This window comes from Dermacentor silvarum, chromosome 7 (assembly GCF_013339745.2).
Source record: "Dermacentor silvarum isolate Dsil-2018 chromosome 7, BIME_Dsil_1.4, whole genome shotgun sequence".
In the NCBI taxonomy this organism is placed as follows: Eukaryota; Metazoa; Arthropoda; class Arachnida; order Ixodida; family Ixodidae; genus Dermacentor; species Dermacentor silvarum.
In genome coordinates, this window is record NC_051160.1 from 82,761,404 (window position 1) to 82,781,539 (window position 20,136).

Genomic DNA, 20,136 nt, shown 5'->3' on the forward strand with positions numbered 1-20,136 from the left:
GCGTCACTTTCTGGAGCTCCCCTCCTCTCTGTCAGTGCGCTCGCTTTTCTGCCGCTCTTTATACACACACACACAAAAAGAAATGCACACATGAAAGGCGGTCCAGTGAAAGTTCCAAAATCAGGACAATAAACACAACCGTCCAAATACGAAGTCCACTAAGGAACGGGATCAAAGGTTGCAACCACACTAGGCACTTGAGTAGGCTCTTTTCGAAACATAGACCTTTTCGGCGCCATCTTCTGATCTACCTTCTGAGGTATTGAAGTTGTTCTTTCTGAGGCATGCTGAAGCAGTTGTGACGATGATGGCATGACCACGACAGCATACGAACGACGGTCCGAGAGCGGATGCATGGTAGCGACTGTCTGACGATGACGGCGCATGAGCAGGGCGGCAAATCACGATTGAAAGACGACACAATTTAACAATAGTATAACAAAGAACGATATAAGTTGATTGAATGACGAACACGGCATGACTATGATGGCATGATGACAATGGGTTGATGTTACGGAAGTGATGACAATGATAAACGACAGCGTGACAGTGATTGTGGGTAGCGCTGATTGCGCGACGACGCAGGCATGACATTTGCATGACAAAGCTAGATTGAGGACGGTGTACAACGACAATGATGTCATCACGACCACTAGCCCATCCCTAGTGAAGCTATTAGACAACCTTAACCACAGAATATGACGTCGAAGGCGCGACGACTATGGCATAGTGAGGGGAACACCAGGAAGCTGTAATGACGATAATGAAATGACCATGACGCCATCACTCCCAGAAGGACATACCTGGCAGCTCAAGCAAGTAGACAAATTGGGCTACTGGGGTAGCGTAAGAGGCTAGGATAGATAGACAGATAAAGATAGATAGATATATAGACTGAAAACGGCTGAAGTACGCAAAAATATTATTCGCATAAAAAGATGCATGGTGTATCACCCCGACGTTACTGTAGCTGGTCCGTAATAGCGGGCCTTTTTCCTATCGCCTTTGCCTTCATAAATAAATCTCACCCAGCTCACCAGCCACCAAATCGCAAATGCTCTTTAGTCACTTGCTCAATGAAACGAGTGGCTTGCACTTTTTTTTAGGAGTTAAAGATGTCTACGTAAAACATTACGTTCTCCGGCTCCTCTGTTGCTGAAGCGGTTTGACGCTCGACTAGGATTTTTCATTTCTTCGCGAACATTTGCTACTGTGACAATATCTATCTATCCATCTAGCCGCCTACGTCTTGGAGCTCGCATGGTCGTTTCGTTAACTTGGTATTTACCAAAATTGGCATAGTATGACCAGAGTGTATGACGAACGTAAATGATAAGGCATGACATGAATATCATGACATGTGTGTCGTGTAGGTCAAGGAACAGCTGCCAACGTCTTGGTGCTCGCATATTCGTTTTCTTCACTTCATCAGCATAATAATAATAATAATAATAATAATCATCATCAGCCTAAATTTTATGTCCACTGCAGGACGAAGGCCTTTCCGTGCGATCTCCAATTACCCCTGTCTTGTGCGAGAGTATTTCAACTTGCGCCTGCAAATTTCCTAACTTCATCACCCCATCTGGTTTTCTGCCGACTTCGACTGCGCTTCCCTTCTCTTGGTACCGATTTTGTAACCCTAATGGTCCACCGGTTATCCATCCTACGCATTACATGGCCTGCCCAGCTTCATTTCTTCCGCTTAATGTCAACTAGAATATCGGCTATGCCCTTTGTTCTCTGATCCCCACCGCTCTCTTCCTGTCTCTTAACATTAGTCCTAAGATTTTTCGTTGCATCGCTCTTTGTGCGGTCCTTAATTGTTCTCGAGCTTCTTTGTTAACCTCCATGTTTCTGCCTCATATGTTAGCACCCGTAGAATGCAATGATTGTACACTTTTATTTTCAACGACAGTGGTAAGCTCCCAGTCAGGACATGGCAATGCCTGTAGTATGCACTCCAACCCAATTTCATTCTTCTGTAAATTTCTTTCTCATGATCAGGGTCCCCTGCGAGTAATTGACCTAGATAAAGATACTCCTTTATAGACTCTAGAGGCTGACTGGCGATCCCGAATTCTTGTTCCCTTGCCAGGCTATTGAACATTATCTTTGTCTTGTGCATATTCATCTTCTACCCAATTCTTACACTTTCTCGAGTAAGGTACTCAATCATTTGCTGTAATTCGTCTCCATTGTTGCTGAATAGGACAATGTCATCTGCAAACCGAAGGTTGCTGAGATATTTGCCATTGATTCTCACTTCTAAGCCTTCCCAGTCTAAGAGGTTCAATACTTATTCTAAGCATGCAGTGAATAGCATTGGAGAGATTGTGTCTCCTTGCCTGACCCCTTTCTTGATAGGTAACTTTCTACTTTTCTTGTGGAAAACCAAGTTAGCTGTGGAATTGTTGTAGATGTTTGCTAAGATATTCACGTATGCCTCCTGTACTCCTTAATTACGCAGTGCCTCTATGACTGCTGGTATCTCTAATGAATCAAATGCCTTTTCATAATCTATGAAAGCAATATAGAGAGGTTGATTGTACTCCGCAGATTTCTCGATTACTTGATTGATGACATGGATATGATCCATCGTAGAATATCTCTTCCTGAAGCCAGCCTGTTCTCTTGGTTGGCTGAAGTCAAGTGTTGCCCTGATTTTATTTGAAGTTATCTTGGTGAATATTTTACAGACTACTGGAAGCAAGCTAATGGGTCTATAACTCTTCAATTCTTTAAAGTCTCCCTTCTTATAAATTAGTATAGTGTTGGTGTTCTTCCAGCTCTCTGGTACACTTGAAGTTGCGAGGCTTTGCGTATAAAGGGTCGCTAGCTTTTCAAGCATGATATCTCCTTAATCTTTGATAAAATCTACTGTTCTTCCATGTTGTGCAGCAGATTTTCTCTAGGGCATGTCTTTCAAGGCCCTTCTAACTTCATCGCTAGTTATACAAGGAGCCTGTGTATCCGATTAATCATTAATTCGAATGAAAGTAGCTTGGCGATTTTGGGCACTGTACAGGTCAGTATAGAATTCTTCCGCTGGTTTTACTATGTCATCGAAATTGCTGATGATATTACCATGCTTATTTTTCAGTGCATACATCTTGCCTTGTCCTATGCCAAGCTTTCTTCTTACTGATTTGATGCTGCGTGCATATTTTACGGCTTCCTAAATCTTTCCCACCTTATAATTTCGAATATCCCTTACTTTCTTCTTGTTGATAAGTTTGACAGTTCAGCGAATTCTATCTGATCTGCTGAGTTGGAAATTTTCATGTTTTGTCGTTTTTTATTAATTCCTTTGTTTCTTGGGAGAGCTTACCTACTGGTTGCCTTGGTGCCTTACCTCTCACTTCAATTGTTGCTTCTGAGATCAACCTACTTACGGTTTCATTGATAACCTCTATGTTGTGCTTAACTTCCTTTTCTAAAGCTGCATATTTGTTTGCGAGCACCAGCGTGAATTGATCTGCTTTCACCCTTACTGCCTCTAGGTTGTCCTGTTTCCTCTTGACTAATTTGACTCTTTCTCTCTTCAAAATGATAGAAATCCTAGACCTCACTAACCTATGGTCACTGCACTTTACCTTACCTAACACTTCTACATCCTGCACTATGCTTGGATCGGCAGAGAGTATGAAATCTATTTCATTCCTTGTTTCTCCATTAGGGCTTTTCCAGGTCCACTTCTTGTTGCTGCGCTTCATGAAGAAGGAATTCATTATTCAGAGCCTATTCCTTTCCGCGAATTCTACTAATGTCTCTTCCCTTGCATTCCGAGAATCGATGCCGAAGTTGCAAATTGCTGCTCACCAACCTGCTTTTTCCCCACTTTTGCATTGAAGTCGCCCGTGACTACAGTATACTGAGTTTGCACATTTCTTATTGCTAATTCTACATCTTCATAAAACTGTTCTATTTCTTCATCATCGTGACTACAGGTTGGGGCGTAGGCTTGTACTACCTTCATTTGTGCGTCCTGGTCAGCTTTATTACGACGACTGCTAGCCTCTCAATAATGCTGTAGAATTCATCAATGTTGCCCGCTATGTTGTTATGGACTATAACTATTACCCCGGATTCTCTCTTATCTGGAAGACCTCCGTTGCAGAGGACATGACCGTTAGTCAGCACTGTTTAAGCGTCGCCAGTTCTTCTAACCTCACTAAGGCCATTAATATCCCAGGCAATGCCTGATAATTCTTCAAATAGTCCTGCTAAGCTAGCCTCACTCGAGAGGGTGCGCGTGTTGAACGTTCCCCAAGTTCAGTTTCCATTGGCGGCCTGTCCGGACCCAGAGATTCTTAGCACCCTTTGCCGCGTAGCATGTCTGACCACCGCCTTGGTCAGGTGCTCCGCAGCCACGGGGCCTGAGGGCCATGGGTTAATTGTCGGAGTCATGAAGGTGGTAGTGGCCGAATACTGCACCAGGGAGGCCAATTCCTGTTCTAGTGAGGGAGTGACTTTGATGAAGCTTAGTGGGCCTTCTTAATTTGGTTGCACCTGAACCAGCCCTCGGCAATATATTTTTCTTCTTGCCGGTGTCAGGCACCACTCCACGCCTGAAAATGTAGTGGACTGGGGTAGGATTCGAACTGATGGCCTTTGGATTTGAGGCCGGTTTTCTACCTCGGCTGCACGCCAACACTTTTCGTCAACTTGGTAGGTACCAAAATTGGCATAGTAGGACAGCAGTCTATGACAGACATATTTGATAGCTCATTACATGAATGTCATGCCATCCGTGTCATGTAGGTCATGAAACAACCGCGTAAAATGACAGTGACCCAGCGAAAATCCACTTAACACTCAAAAACCACTGAAATGGGTTTGGACGTAGGTACTAAGGGAAGTAAACACTAACGGATTTTCGTAGAGGGCATATTCATGAGCATGACTCAGAAAAAATGTCAATGACTCAGCGAAAAAAGATTAATAATCAAGAGCCACTGAAATGGGCTCTGATGTGAGTACAAAGTGAGGGAAACACTAAAGGCTGATAGTAGAAGTAATAGTTATGAGCATTACTCACCAAAAAGGACAATGATTCAGTGAAAAATGAATAATACTCAAAAACCACTCAAATGAAATCGCACATGGGTACTAAGTGAAGGAAACACTAAAGGATAATTGTAGAAGTTATAGTCATGAGCATGACTCAGCAAAAATGAAAATGACACAGCGAAAAGAGATTAACACTCAAAAGTCACTGAAATGGGTTCGGACATAAATGATAGGTCATGACATGAATGTCATGACATGCATAACACGTAGGTCATAAAACAGCCGTCTACGTCTTGGTGCTCTCATGGTCGTTCCGTTAACTTGGTCGGCTCCCCGCACTCTTCGCATAACATCGATTGCCACAGTGCGTGGGATCTGCCGGCCTTTTTTCTTGTGGAAGTTATCTGTAAAAATGTCCCTAAAAAGCCGCGCGTCGTTTAATTGGATGATATTGTTACGCGAAAGATGAGTCAATTAAACAAGAAACTATTTACAGATAAGGTTTACAGCAGCCAGCGGTTGTAGCGCTGACCGGTTGGATTCACAGCGCGAGCCCAGTTCGTTCTTCCTCCTCTTTCTTCGAGTGATGGCGCCCGCGTGCCTCGTTCAAACGACCAAATACAACACGCGTGTAGCAATATTAGTGATTATTCCTGACAAATATTTCGGAATTGTCAGTTTGTTTTCCGACTGCCCTCACATGGACAAAGAATATTTATGTTGCGCTTTTATATCTTTTGTGAAAGTCACGCACCTAAAGTTAACTTGTACATTTAATTATTTTCTTTCTGGAGTTCGCACATGACAGCTTTTGTTCCTCGGTACTCGTTCTATGTGAGCTGTACATTTTCTTTGTGTAAGAAGAATTATTTGTTTCACATAATCAATAGACCGGCTTATATTCTTGTTAGCTTGCTTTATTTCCTTGTTCCACAACTTCGTTGGTTTGTTCATTCCACTCGAACAGTTTTGTAGCCGTGTTTTTCTTATCTCCTGCTGCATGACTTATAGCAGCTCCTTTTAACCAGAGACCGCTTTTGGAAGGCCCTCTATTTTCTTCTCCGCGCGTCTTGCGATTTCGGCTATTTCCTTTATATTGTTTTCTCAGTGTTTTGCTCTTGTAGCTGCCTGTCTTGAGTCGGTATCTCTTTGAAAGTTTAAGACATTACGTTTAAGACAGAACTGTTACCCAACCTACAGTTTTCTTCATCTCTTTTCATTTGGTATCGCCGCCCGTAAATCATTTATGAAACAGGCGTTCTCGACACATGACTGCTTCTTGCTGCATTGCCACTTCCCCTGTATATTGTAAAGATATATTGTAAAGACGAAGTGATCGTGGCCGCAGGCGCTCGCAAGGTGGGCGCTGCAGGGGAAGATAAGGACGAAGGAGAATATGTAACAGCTGGCCCAGGAACTGGTGCTGTCTCTGTTCCTTTACAATATATATATATATATATATATATATATATATATATATATATATGTGTGTGTGTGTGTGTGTGTGTGTGTGCGTGTGTGACGTAGCGCACAAGGATGGTGCGGTGCAATTGCGTGGAAAGGCGAAGAAGATTACGAATAAAGGAAGTGTTCGGGCGACCATGTTGTTCTACGTCCGCAATTTCCTGCTCACGTTACACTAGTCGACAGGATAAAGTCCTTGCAGCCACCGCATCGCGCTCACATCGTCATGTAAGTATTAAACACCACGCCGTGAACCCGAAGCGCAGAGATCTACCACCGACACTGACCAGCATCATGACCACACCATCGGAAACCTTGGACGTCCCCAAGTACGATGGATCAGCGGACGATGGGCCCGTGGAAGACTGGTTCCGCTTCTATGAGGTCCATGCAACCACTGCATCATGGTCGGAACGGGAGATGGTCACCAGCTTCGATGAATACCTGACCGGTGAGGCATTTCGATTCTACCTGACCCACATATTTGAATATAAAGAATCATGGAAAGAAATCAAATATGAAATGATCAGTCGCTTCAAAGAATATGATGAAGACCCCTGCATCATTCACCAGCAGCAGGAATTCGAATGCAGTTACGCACAGTCGCAACATTGCACTAATGAACGGGCTAATATGAGAAGATTGTCGGCGAGTTTTCCTTGTCGTGATTCTCCCGGGAAGAAGACGCCAAATCGCATGCCTAGCATGAACTTGGCATTCCCAGTAAAAGAAAAGCCACTGCGCATTAAACGATATTCACACCTATTCGTTCCTTCGAAACACGACATTGAACCACGCTTGACCCCCGTACATCAGTCAACACTATGCACGTCTTCAGCACGCTGGAGCACTGATGTCGTTGCAGCTTCTGACGGATTCCATCGCTCGTCTCGAATGCGCGAGCCACTACGCACTTTCAAGTCACACGACTCTCCTCAGCAGGGCCTGCCTTACACGATTGAGCACGATGCCACGACATCTCAGACAGGCGACCCTTCTCTGGAAGAACATGGTCAAGCCACATCCGCTGCGACATCCTCCAGCGATCAATAACAAGGAATTCGATACTGCATGGACACAAACTTCTGTATCAACAACACGAATCGAGAAGATACAGCACCAATCAGTTCTTCTGGTGAAATGAAGCCAACTTGCTTATGCCAAGACGAAATCAGAATACAACCACCAACACCAATGCACGTACCTTTCAAGGCGACGACAATTTGGAGTCACCTAAATCTAGAGATCAACCTGCTTCGCGACTCTCAAGCTTTATTTTGCATACTACACCTCAACAAGCCGCTGCCACTTCAGAAGCTTCACCCGCGCCAAACAATATCGCACACTGTCAAATTACAGAAGTGTCCATTCTAAATGACGTCGCAGCAACCTAAGAAGAGTATCCTGAGAACGCTGGCAAACTGCCCTCGCCACCAGATAAGCCACACGAAAGCAAGCAGTGTGTCAATTACCTGCCACTGACGGCACGAATATGCCAACCAGATACCAGCGTTATTAAAGAAGCAGTGCTACATCATCAGCTGTCGCTGCCACATGAGGATGATGGAAATCAGTCACTCCAAGGTCAACTTCAGCTACCTCGACGACGACTTCGACACAGACGACGACGGAGAGCACCGCCGAAAGCACAGTTGCAACAGCAAGGAAAACGTCCGTGCGCAAGCCAACTCAATCCAAGGCGAACTCAACGAGTACTATTGTGTTTTGAAAGAAAGGAGCGTCACCGAGTACACCTTCAGCACCACCAATCAGGAATGCTCCCATCCCAAAGATTCCTGCGACAACGCTGTGCACAACAACGAAAACGACACAGAAGCTTTCTCGGCATACCGGACGAACGAAGACTTCGCCTCGACTACTCAGTCCATCGAACGTTCGAGCAAGAGACACCGCATGTCTACAAGTAGCGACGAATCAGTCGACACCCACAACATCCGATTTCCCACTGCTGCAATGTGTCAAAACCTTCCTTCATCGGAGCATACCTATGCCGTCCGGAGTGCCACAGCCAGCCTCGGCCACCCGAGCTATGCTGGACGTCACCGGACTGCCGCACATTTCTCGGAAGTGGGAATGAGTTTAAAGCCAGGACGTTGTAATAACTGCACCTTTTGATATTTTGATTTATCATCACCTTGCTGCCTCTCATGTTGTTTGCAGCACGCGCTCTCTCGGGGGGAGGGGGAAGCGTGTGACGTAGCGCACAAGGATGGTGCGGTGCAATAGCGTGGAAAGGAGAAGAAGATGACGAATAAAGGCAGTGTTCGGGCGACCATGTTGTTCTACGTCCGCAACCTCCTGCTCGCGTTACACACACACACATATATATATACATCCAGATTCTTCATGTGCGCATTCATGTCACCTACTAATATCGCTCGTCCTGATTTCCTTAACTATACTTCGTTTCATACATCAGGTGCAACGCTGTGGAGGCTACAGATACTTTGGGCAGTGGCTGCGTTCGCCCTTAGAAATATTTCGGTGTTTATTTACCGACTTGTGTGAAAATGATCGTTATATAAGCTCGGTTCTGAACGGAAAAATGAATTTACCTTTCGAAAGAAACAAACCATGTACACATACGACTGCTAACACGTTGTTTTAGATCAATTTGGTTTTCGTGGTTCTTTATTTTTGCAGCCCTTCGCCGCAGCCTCACGTGCAAGCTCGCGCGAGCTAACGCCGCTGGCGCGCAGTGAGCATAGACGGAACGCGCGGAGTGATTAATATTCGTGAACGTACTTCTTGCGTAGCTTCCACAACTGATGAATGAAACAGAGTATAATTATCACTTCTACAGTCCATGCCTTCTTCATCCTGCTTTTTACTATATCTACCTGTTTACCACCATGCTTCGATCAACCGGCCACGTCTTTTATTCCTTCCTGTGTGCTGCTAATTAATAAAACCACTTGTCCATTTCACCCCTTGCCACTTCATACCTCGCCTAATGAGTTTGCCTGCACCTTCGCTTTTCCTCGGCTCAGTCATGCTGATGTCCTCTACCCATACAAATTGTCAATATCATCCGGTTGCTCCAAATCTGTTAGATGCGTTCCAGACAAGGTGTCCACTCTAATACATTCATCATTAGGCTGTGTTTATACTTCCAGCTTCCGCATACCATGAATGTTTAGTAGGAAAGTGTGCAGTCTCTATGCATTTTTGGGCCGCTTTCCTTAGCTTCCTTAATAGAGATTCAACAGTTATCTACATCCGGTCTGCGTGAGGTCAGTCTTGCTCTTGCTTCTGCCGCGAATCGACTCCGACCGGTGGTACTACATGCTGATAAAAATGTATCCCGTCATGCACAAAAGCGCCGTCACGGCCTGCTTGCTGCAATTCCAGGTTGGTGTCAATGACTGTAAACTTCATTGCAACGCCTTGCGTCGAAATATCGCACTTCAATGCGAGCACTTACGTTTGAATTTCACACCCCGACCTTTCAACCTTTGGCACATCGGGCACTGTGGTGTGCAGGTTCTCCGCAACGTTCCTTAGTTTGCTAATCTGCTTGAGCCTTTGATTCGGGATTACTGCCCCGTTACTGCAGTATATAGGTCATCAACTCCCTCTATTGTCCCACTTACGTTCCATTCCTGCGTTATATCACACACGTCTTACTTGTCTTTCGCTATCACTGCACCTACCGGTTTTCGCGGATGTGCGCTAACCTGGACACGCTCGCCTGCATCCACTCTGTCACTTATCGTCGGTTCGTATCTCTGCAGGTTTGAATCTGCTACCAAGACATCTCGACGCCGTTTCTTCTTGACCTTCGAAGCTGCGCCTGAAGAGGAGTTTGCTAGGTTAGCGACTACCGCGGCCGCCATGTCAGTGGTAACCCATTCTTCGTGACCACCACTGGCGTGTCCATCACTCCGTTCTATCGTTACAGTCCTGGCTACCTGTTCTTTCTTTACTTGGAGCCAGCCCTGTTTGTGGTACTCACATTGCACCGGCCGTCATTTCTTTATAGAGTGAGGGCCGTCATTTTTGTTTCTTCTTCGGCTAGCATTTCTTCTACCTCGTTGTTCTGGTTCTGCCCGGTTTTCAGTTCTTTCGCTTGTTTCCTGACCATATTCTCTAGCTATTTTCTCTCCTGCTCTAGGCGATCAACCCCTGAACCTTGTATACAAATCCTACAAACGAAAGCATTTCCATCTACCGTTACTAGCGAGCAAAATATAGTTTGCTTCAATGGTAAGGACGCTCACACTCTGTAAAACACACGCTAGTATTCCTCTTCCCAATCATTATTAAACAAGCAAGAGAAGCATCACCACGTGTGAAAATATTGTAGTTGCCGCGGGAGCATGGTAAACACATTCTACACTAATCTTTACTCACCAGCTTTTCGAAAAAAAATTGTGCGGGCCCCCATTACATTAAAAACCTGCCTTGGAGGAAAGGTTCCTTCACAATTTATTGAAATTTTTTACGGGGAAGAAAGAACCATCAATTGTAGGAATGTCCTTTTTGGTGCGTAAAGAAAAACGTGAGACATAATTCATTTGCTACAGGAAGGCATAAATTTTAAAGAAGCCAACATGCTGATTTGGTTAGAGTAATTTCCATAATATAGTTATCGTGTTATCGTAATATCACCTTACCGAAACAATGCCGCGTAAACCCGACTTACAATCTCATAGACCAATGTCTTTCGGCCAGTGCGATTTGAGTTTTATCAGTAAACAGCATTCATAATAATAGCTACAGCGCCATGGCAAACTAAGTTATGGAATTAAGTATCCCGTTCATACTTTACTGCGATTACCCTGCCTTATAACATCAACGTCGTTCAAAGAGTAACATTTTGTAAACAGCTCTTGATTATTCACTGGCCATATACTGTGTGTTGGAGCACTGCACGGGCTCTGGCTTACCCGAAAGCCCGGGCCCGTAAAGGGGTGGCGGGCCGGGCCGGGCGGGTAATGTATATTATTTGCGGGCCCGGGCCGGGCCCGGGTCTCGCCATAAAACTTTTGATCAGACTTGGGCGGGCAGCCCAATGTAAAAACGGGCCCGGGCCGGACCCGGGCTTAAAAAATCGGCCCGTGCAGTGCTCTACCGTGTGTTTCTGCGAAGAGTGTAATTATTTTATAAACCGCGTGTTTCAGACAGCATGGCATGGCATGACAAGAACTTTATTTTGGTCCAGAGAAACTAGGGCCTGAATGAAAAAGCCCCAAGGCTAAGTAGGCGGCTCCGGCCACGAAGACACCTATAGGCCAAAGGCTCCCGATGTCTTCCAGGAGGAGTTTATCTTAGAGGCCTTCGCTGGATATGCGTCGACTCCAGTCCTCCTCACTGCTGAGGTCCGAAGCCCTTTGGTTGGGGCACAGCCAGAACATATGCTCAAATAGACAAGGAGTGTGTCCACAACTTTTACATTGCGCGGGAAAATCCTGGTCAATTTTGTTGCACAAGAGGTGTGGGATAACATTTAGTTTGAATCATTCTTATTTTACATAATATACACGAGAATTTAGAATACATACATCAGTAATAACAAAAATCTCTAATTATATTGTTAACTAATCACATTAGGGCACTTATTGCAATTTAAATATTGTAGCCACAAGTTTCAACGTTATATTTCCCGAACTTTGCGAAGAAATACATTGGCGATTTAGTTATTTCCCTGCTTCAATGCATCAAACGGCGTTTTGTTTGAAAAAGTAAGTCTACCGATAGTGCATTTTTACTGCAAATTTGATGACGGATATCTTGAAAATGATGTTACCACAGGTTTGTTTTTTAGGAGGATATCCTTGATGGCTTACCGGCTACAATTTGTAAATTGCAATATGTGTCTTAGGGTGATTAGTTAAAAACCATTTTGATTGCTCTTTCAAGTGATGCCCACCTGTTTGAGTAGACCAGCTCAATGACTCGAACTGTGCTATCTGCGAGAGGCGTTTTCTTTTAAATATTACTTCAAATGGTCGTATAAACATGTGGTATTCTGTGTATTATCTTCCTTATTTATTTTGGATAGTTTTCTTAAAAGGAAACCACTGCTTGCGAAGTTTCTAGAGTTTTCTATTCTACATCCTCAACTACAATTGATTCACACCGTAAATCGAATGACAGCCCTGAATTTACATTCCTCATGCAGAACCCATGTTAATTTCCCTCTTTACAGGTAGTACTTCACACAAGGAGAAGGAAAATAAGCAATTAAATGCTGCAAGCAGTGCATAGTTCTGTCTTCTTCCAAGATATAAGTAAATATATTTGTTAAAAGTGACCTTTTCGTGCCTTTCTCGGAATTATGATTTTCTATCAAAAGCTGATGAGAACAGTCTCAGCGAAGTATGTCGTTTTCGTGTGTTCCTGAAATTTTGTTCTGCTTCACAACCGTGAATGCTCAGCCTCAAATACAGCAAAAAAATACCACACACTACCCTAACCGAATGCCCTTGCAATTAGACGAAGCACCCACCCACTGCTGGAAGGGTGCTGTGGCATGTTCAAGGTGGGCTTTCTTTATTTTATTTATTTATAGATACTGCAATCTTTTACCAGATCTTAGCAGGGTGGGAACATACACGTACACTCATACAAACATAAATTACAAGCAATCTTGCCGACGCTTGAATTCAACATGACAAAAGGACAAAATGCAAGAAAAAAGAAGCAAATAAAAGGACAGAATGCAAGAAAAAAGAAGCAAGTAAGTTATGTGCGACAGAGTCAAGAATGCAGGCGGGCCTGAAAAAGGCATAAATAATTTAGTGTAACGACTTCGTCAGGAAGTTTATTCCAATCAACTATTGTTCTTAGAAAATAAGAGTATTTGAAGCAGTTGTTATGCGTCGTTAAGGGGGCTACTGCTTGGGAATGTTTATGATGGGTAGCATAACCAGTTACAGGTGTTAAAATGTGTGAGGTATCAATACGGTAGTGGCCATTCACTAACTGAAAAAAGAAGTTTAATCGGGAAGCACGATTTTGTTCTGTAATAGAAGAGAAGCCACTACGTTTAAGGAGATCTGTTATAGAAGTTCGACCGTATTGCGGGTTTAAGGCATGTCTGAGTGAAACGAACGAATATCGCTTACATACAATGAAATTTCATATCTATGCCCAATACGGAAGACATTTGTTAAGACCCAACCAACAATGATGCTACATTCTATCCTTCTGGCAATGCTTTTTGCGCTTTTAAAGGGGCCGTGAACTACTTTTTCTCGAAGTCGAGAAATGCATTTACAGGTAAAGTCGACTATTTCAGAAATACTTTGCCACAAAAAGTATTTCAATGCCTTCAGCAGAAGCGGAGTCATTCACAATCAAACAGCCTTTTCCCGGTGCTTCCGCTCCTTGTTTATGGACTTGCAATTTGAAAGCTACGGCAGAATGGTTTGTGCCCACAACACTGCGCCAACTGAGCGCAGCCAGACGTAAGCCTAACGTGCCAAACGCCAATGTCCTCAACGAGCCGCAGTACGCTAAGCCAGTGGACTCGTCGCGGCACCCCGTGGCGGCCACGGTATCTACGCTACGTATCAGACCGCGACTACATGCAACTGCAGCGTTTGCTTTGTGCACGACAGGACTAGGGTGCGCCCCTGCGCTCATTTCGTCCTGTCTGGATGTGCTAAGTGCTGCGGACCGGCTTTGTCCAGCACCTTGACCAACGGGTAGTAGAAATATCCAGCTTGCGCATTTCGAAGTGCTATCAATGACTCGATCATTACAAAATGAAGTCTGCCAAGGCGTCTCACTAGGAGCGGCCACGAGGGATCGGGCGCTGGCAAGCGTGAGTGTGGTCTCATCTTAAGTTTCGCGTGGTTTGAGGAGCGCGAAACTTAAACAAAGCTAGTCGAAATTAGCGATTCCCGACGGCTACGACACCGATAAGCAGGGTTACGCACGTGGCCGGGGCCGAACGTTTGCAGACGATAGTCGGCTTCTTCCGGAAGTACGTAATTATTATCAAAATTCGAAATCGTGTTTTCGCTTACTTCAGGCTTTATATTACACTGCGTCAATAATATGCTCCGTAACAATAGAAAGGAGCCCACTTAAGCAGACACCATTTTTGATTAATGTCAGCTATTGGCCAACTGCAGCCGCGTTTGGGAATCTGCTATATTACGAAATAAAGCGTCCAGAAAAGAGTGAGGAACAGGCTGCTTTTGAAAAGAGAGCGTCTGAGAGTAAGGTGACTTTTGGCTCCACTTGCGAGATGCACGCGCCACGCACGAAGGCAAAATTTGGATGCGATGTCCACAGCAGCGTATAATATACACGGACTCTGTTTTTTGTTTGTTTTTCGCCACGCCCAAGGGTTGGTTCAGGGCCCATTTAAGGTCTGATATGAACACTCATTGGCGACTACTACGCCCTAGATAGTCTGTGTGACATCACCATTTCTTTGACTAAGGCGGCGATATTGAAAATTTTCCATATTACTTGCAAGGAATATCTGTGCACCCCCGTGATTGCACTTCCTACATTCACAGAGAAATCCCCCTTTCTCAAACGACTCTACTGACACCATCCTAAAAAAATAAGAAATTTGGTCGTTAGCTAAAAGCAGGCTGTGAAGTTCCACAGCCATGATGTTATTTTACGATTGCATCTCATTTCGGCCCTCTATTCACTTTAATGAGGTCTCTATATATCTCCATCAGTCGCTCCACAAACTGGGGATGTATGTCTTCGTGCTTGAGAATATTCCTTATCAATTCCCTTTCTCCGTTGCTGTAGGCTTCCTAAATAGCCGGAAATGCTATCCATAAAGGTATATTCTGAGTTAATGAAATCTCTATTCACTCAGTTATTGTAAACATAATGCCCTCAAAGCATCTGCCTGGACTGAACCCATTCTGTTGTTCCCCCAGTACATCCTATTTTTCCAGTCACTTCGAAAGCTTTAATTTTATGGCTTGCATTGCCATTATGTATATCACCGACGTTACTGTACCTGGCCTGTACGAGCTCGTCCTATCTTTATCACCTTTGCCTTTTTAGATGAGGTTCATCTGGCTTTGACGCATTCCAACCGGAATTTTCTTCGTTTCAAACACTTGCTCTATGGCATTAGTCAGCCGTGCGTTGATATTTGGACCCAAAGTTTTTGATTAGCTGTATTGTGATTTCGTCTGTTCCTGCGGCAGTGCTATTATGGACATTTTCTTTGGGTTTTTTACACTAAAAGTAGTCTATGTAAAGTTTGATATCTCAGGCTTCTCTGCTGTTGCTGGATCAGTGTGGGTCTGAACTACGCTCATTTTTGTGCCGAAGTTATTCCTAATCACGTCTCTGATGTACCGCAGCGCATCGTCTCCTTCGAGGATGTTACCGTCTTCATCGCTTATAGTCATTTGCGAACTTTCACTTGGAACTCCGAGTGCTCTTACATGGTCCTAGAATATTCTTGGTGCGCCTTTTCCTCTATTGCGAATGTGATACACCCAACGTGCACTAGTGCATTGAATGTTCTTCTGCATGAACTCACTCGCCACCCTCTTCTTTTCTCGGTATTTGTTCCATCTACGGAGTACCTCTTTTTCGGGTAATCACATTTTTTTCGCTTCTCGATGATCACAAGTAGCGTACTTACGCTCTTCTATAGCTTGCTTTATTATCTCGTTCCAGCACTTACGTGGTTTCATATTTCATATCCAACAATTTTTATTTGATGTCGGTCTTATCTCCTGCTGCATAGCATCTACCAGTTTGTTATATTCCCAGACTGTTGAATGAAGCGCCTTCAATTCCTTCTCTACGTTTTTGTGGTCTCTGTTGTGCGCTATGCCTTCAAGTTTATAAATTGTGATGCTATTGGTTCGTCTTTTGCATTCGTATCTCGCCCAAATTTTACGGCTAAACGTTTATGATCATTACCCAGGTAACCTTTTTCATATTCATCTATCACTATTTTGACTAGTAGTTCGTATGCCTCAGCTGAGACTAAGACATGATACACACATGACCGCCTATTTCTGCATCGCTACGTCACCTGTCCATGACACTTATTCTCAGCGTTAACTTTTATAAGGTGCTGTTCATTGCACCGATCCAGCACTATAAAGAACCGTTACTATCAGTATATCCGTCCAAATCCTCTATTTGCGCATTTATATCTCCTGCTAAAATCACCTGGCCAGATTTCTTGAACTCATTAATAGCTATTCTAAAGCAATCAACCAATTCATTATTTTTTCTCTGCTATCACTACCCCTGCATAAGTAAACTGCTAATAACCAAGTCGTCTTCCCTTCCCATGTGCAGCTAATCCATAAGTCCTCCTTACATGTCTCCTAAACCCTTCGCTACTTCATACTTCGCCTAACTAGCAAGCCTCCGCCTTTTTTTGACCCGGTCATTCTTCTGCACCAGTCCCATACAAAATTGACAGTAACAGGCGGCTGTTGCAAATCTCGTAGATGTTTTTCGGTCAAGGAATGCACGCTGATAGCTACATCATTGAGACGCGTTTTGAATTCCCAGCCATTTTACCTGCTTGCAACCACCCTGCGTTCTTATGTAACAAGTTTTACCATCTCTGTTCTTTTCCTGTGTGCTTATTTTCTTAACTCCTTGTGGTCTATTGCTGCCCTTTGCTGGTGTGTAGCTGTACATTCTCTACTTAATCTTCATTCCTGATTGTCTGGGGCCCGCCTACAAAAAGCTACTGACCATGCCGTGAATAGACGTCGAGCGGGTGTTGCGACACTATCGCTAAAATGTATCGTGTCATGCACAAAGCGCCTTCGCGGTCTCCTCGGTGCACTTCTCAGTTGAAGTCAACTACCATGAAATTTATCCCGTGCCCCGTAGTTTGCGGTGAGAGCCCCGTACGTGGGCTGGACGTCATATCATTCCTGTTTAATTGCTGCCACATGGAATATGGGCGCGCATTGCTTGCCGCGGAGAATTTGCCCCAAGCGATGCCGCCGGGACCACGAAAGATGCCTCGGCAGCTCGACATAGCTTCGGGTATGCTGCACATACGCGAAGCATCTGATGACGCATTCGTCGGCTATGCATGGTGGCTCCGCCGGGACCACGATGAGTGGATGGTCAAGCAACACTAGGACACGACATTGGCACCTGGAAGTCTAATGCGTGCATCATGTTTTTTTGTTTGCTCATCTGGGTATTCAAGTTTGTTATTAAAAAAGTGTGTTCCTGAATGTGGGTGGAACTGGCTGTTTCGTGTCAGTAACACTGCATCTAACAGTGCAGAAAGCAGAATTAGCTTTCGGTCTTGGAAAGGGACTGCAACCATGGGCAGTAACGCATGGGAAAATGAGGTCCAGTGTGAGAAGTGTTCCGCTGATGCGTTGGAATCGGCTGCCCACCATACGTTTCGAACGTGCCCTGGGACGAAGGCAATCTGCGAAAGAGCACTTTGAGGATTAAATTTAAGAACTAACCCCTCAAGAATACAATATATGAATCATGAACAGCACGTTCTAAATGGAACTTTTGTTGCATTTCCATGAAACACTTGCTTACATTTATGCTTACATGCTCATGCTTACATTTATTGTCATCCTAAGGCCATGTCACCTGGCAACCTAAGTGAAATAAACATTATTTGGTAGCACCAGAGGCCGTGTTCGAATACTTGACGTAGACGGCAAGGAAGACGGCTAAGCGGCCACCTGAACTCTGGTTCCAATTCAGACGAAACAGTTAAAGACGACAGCGTCAAAGCGAAAAACGATGCAGGCTACATTTGTGCATAAACAAGATATGGCGGCTGAACAAAAACCTTGGAAACAGACTTAGCAGGTTGTCTTTCACATAGAGGGATAAGAAGAGTCAGGGGGCAGGTGAAAATGTGAATGCGTCCCAAGGTTTTCCAAAGAGGTACGCCAAGATGCGAAATAAAATCAAACTGTAATATGTGCCCCCACTCCTATTTCTTTTTCCATGTTTAAACATTGGATATGGCAATTTCGCTAGTAACGCCTATCTTTTGCGGAATATATTTTCGACGTTTAGTGATGGTAGTTATTTCATATGAATTCATAATTGTAACAAACAATTATTTAGTATGAGAAGTCTTTTTTTTATTTGCGCTATATTAGCCGGCATTCCATGTATAATTACGATGCTGAATATGTTAGACAAATATCCAGCTCGTCAGGGCTGTCTTTTAAATTCGAACCATAGCGTTCTCAGTAGTGCATGTGCAAGCAAAAATATGTTTCTATGTCGTTCCTAAAGAAACATCTTTAGGTTCGTTTCACTTAAGGTGTAAAATAGGATTTCTTCTTCTAAAAAGAATAGCGTTTGGAGAACTTGCAGAAAAAGCATTTTGCTTGGTCTTTTGGAGAAGCGAAAACTGAGTACTGCTCTTCAATAGCAAATCAACACGCGCGAATCAGCCGAAATGATGAACTGGTTAACATTGTGCATCACAGCAGTGGTCTGCTATCCTGTGCTTTACGAGGATTTGGCCCTGATCGCTAGAATAAGCGCAGCTAATTTTGAATCCGTGCTTTTCGTATGCTAGGGAAAAATTTTTATTCTTATATTTTTTTGGCCCGCCACCAAGAAACAGGTAAAGCGCCCAGAACAAATGTTGGGATTTCCGGAAGTGGGCATTTCGCAAAGCCGTTTTATCAGGGTTTTTCGAGCCGCTAATGGTAACGGCCGTTCATCATTCGCAGTAAGCTTGCTTGCTATTCTGCACCATACATTTGCAGTGCACGCTCTAGTGGTGGCTGTTGGTCTAGGGTACACAAGTTATTTGCAAGCGTTTCACCTACATATACCGGACCTTACGTTCAAGTGTCAGTGTTTTATTTCGACCACTAAGCTCGCTAGCCAAATACTGCTTGCAAAGATAACTTATATATTTTGGCAGACACAACTTCGCGAGTTAGCGGCATGGGAAAATGGTTAGTCAAAAAGATTTGTGACTCCTAAGTATAATATATCTATCTATACATCTAGCTATCACTCAGTAATTGAGTTACCGTGCCCAGGAACAACCCGAAGGTATCAGTGTTGGCGCGCGCATATTGCAAACACAAAAACAACCAAACACAAAAAATCTGGAGGGTAATATAAGTAAAACATTTTAATGAATAAGAACACTCATGAAAAGAGAGTGTACATACAACAAAGCGCAAGATAAGTACAAAAAAGGAGGAGAAGGGCTGTTGAACAATGTGTGAAACGACGACGCAGTAACGCCGAGCTAGGCAAGGAATAATGACAGCGAGCTATGAAAAATATCGAGATGAAAACAAGCGTTAATAATACTTGGCATTTTGTGGATGGTACAGTGTTGGTAATGACAGGCAGGAGTATGAAAAGGTCTATGTCCCCTGGTGATCGTTCATGGAATACGAAACATGATACAATTAAGGAGTTCGTATAATGGGGGAGGATTCGAACAAAAACAGAAGGGCAGAGCGATTACGTCGACAGCGAAGTAAGGGCAAAGACAAAATCCAACAGTGCTGGATCATGGTTCGGTGTCCGTGTTAGCAAAGCGGTAGCCACATACGGTTAGACACTATTTTTAGAACAGATCTATAGTGTCACTGATGGATCTAGGAATGCCATTCCTGACAACCGACGCGTACTCAAGTTGAGGAAGACAAATTGTTGTTTACAACTTGCGGAACGGTGTAGGAGAATTGAATTCCTTCTAAG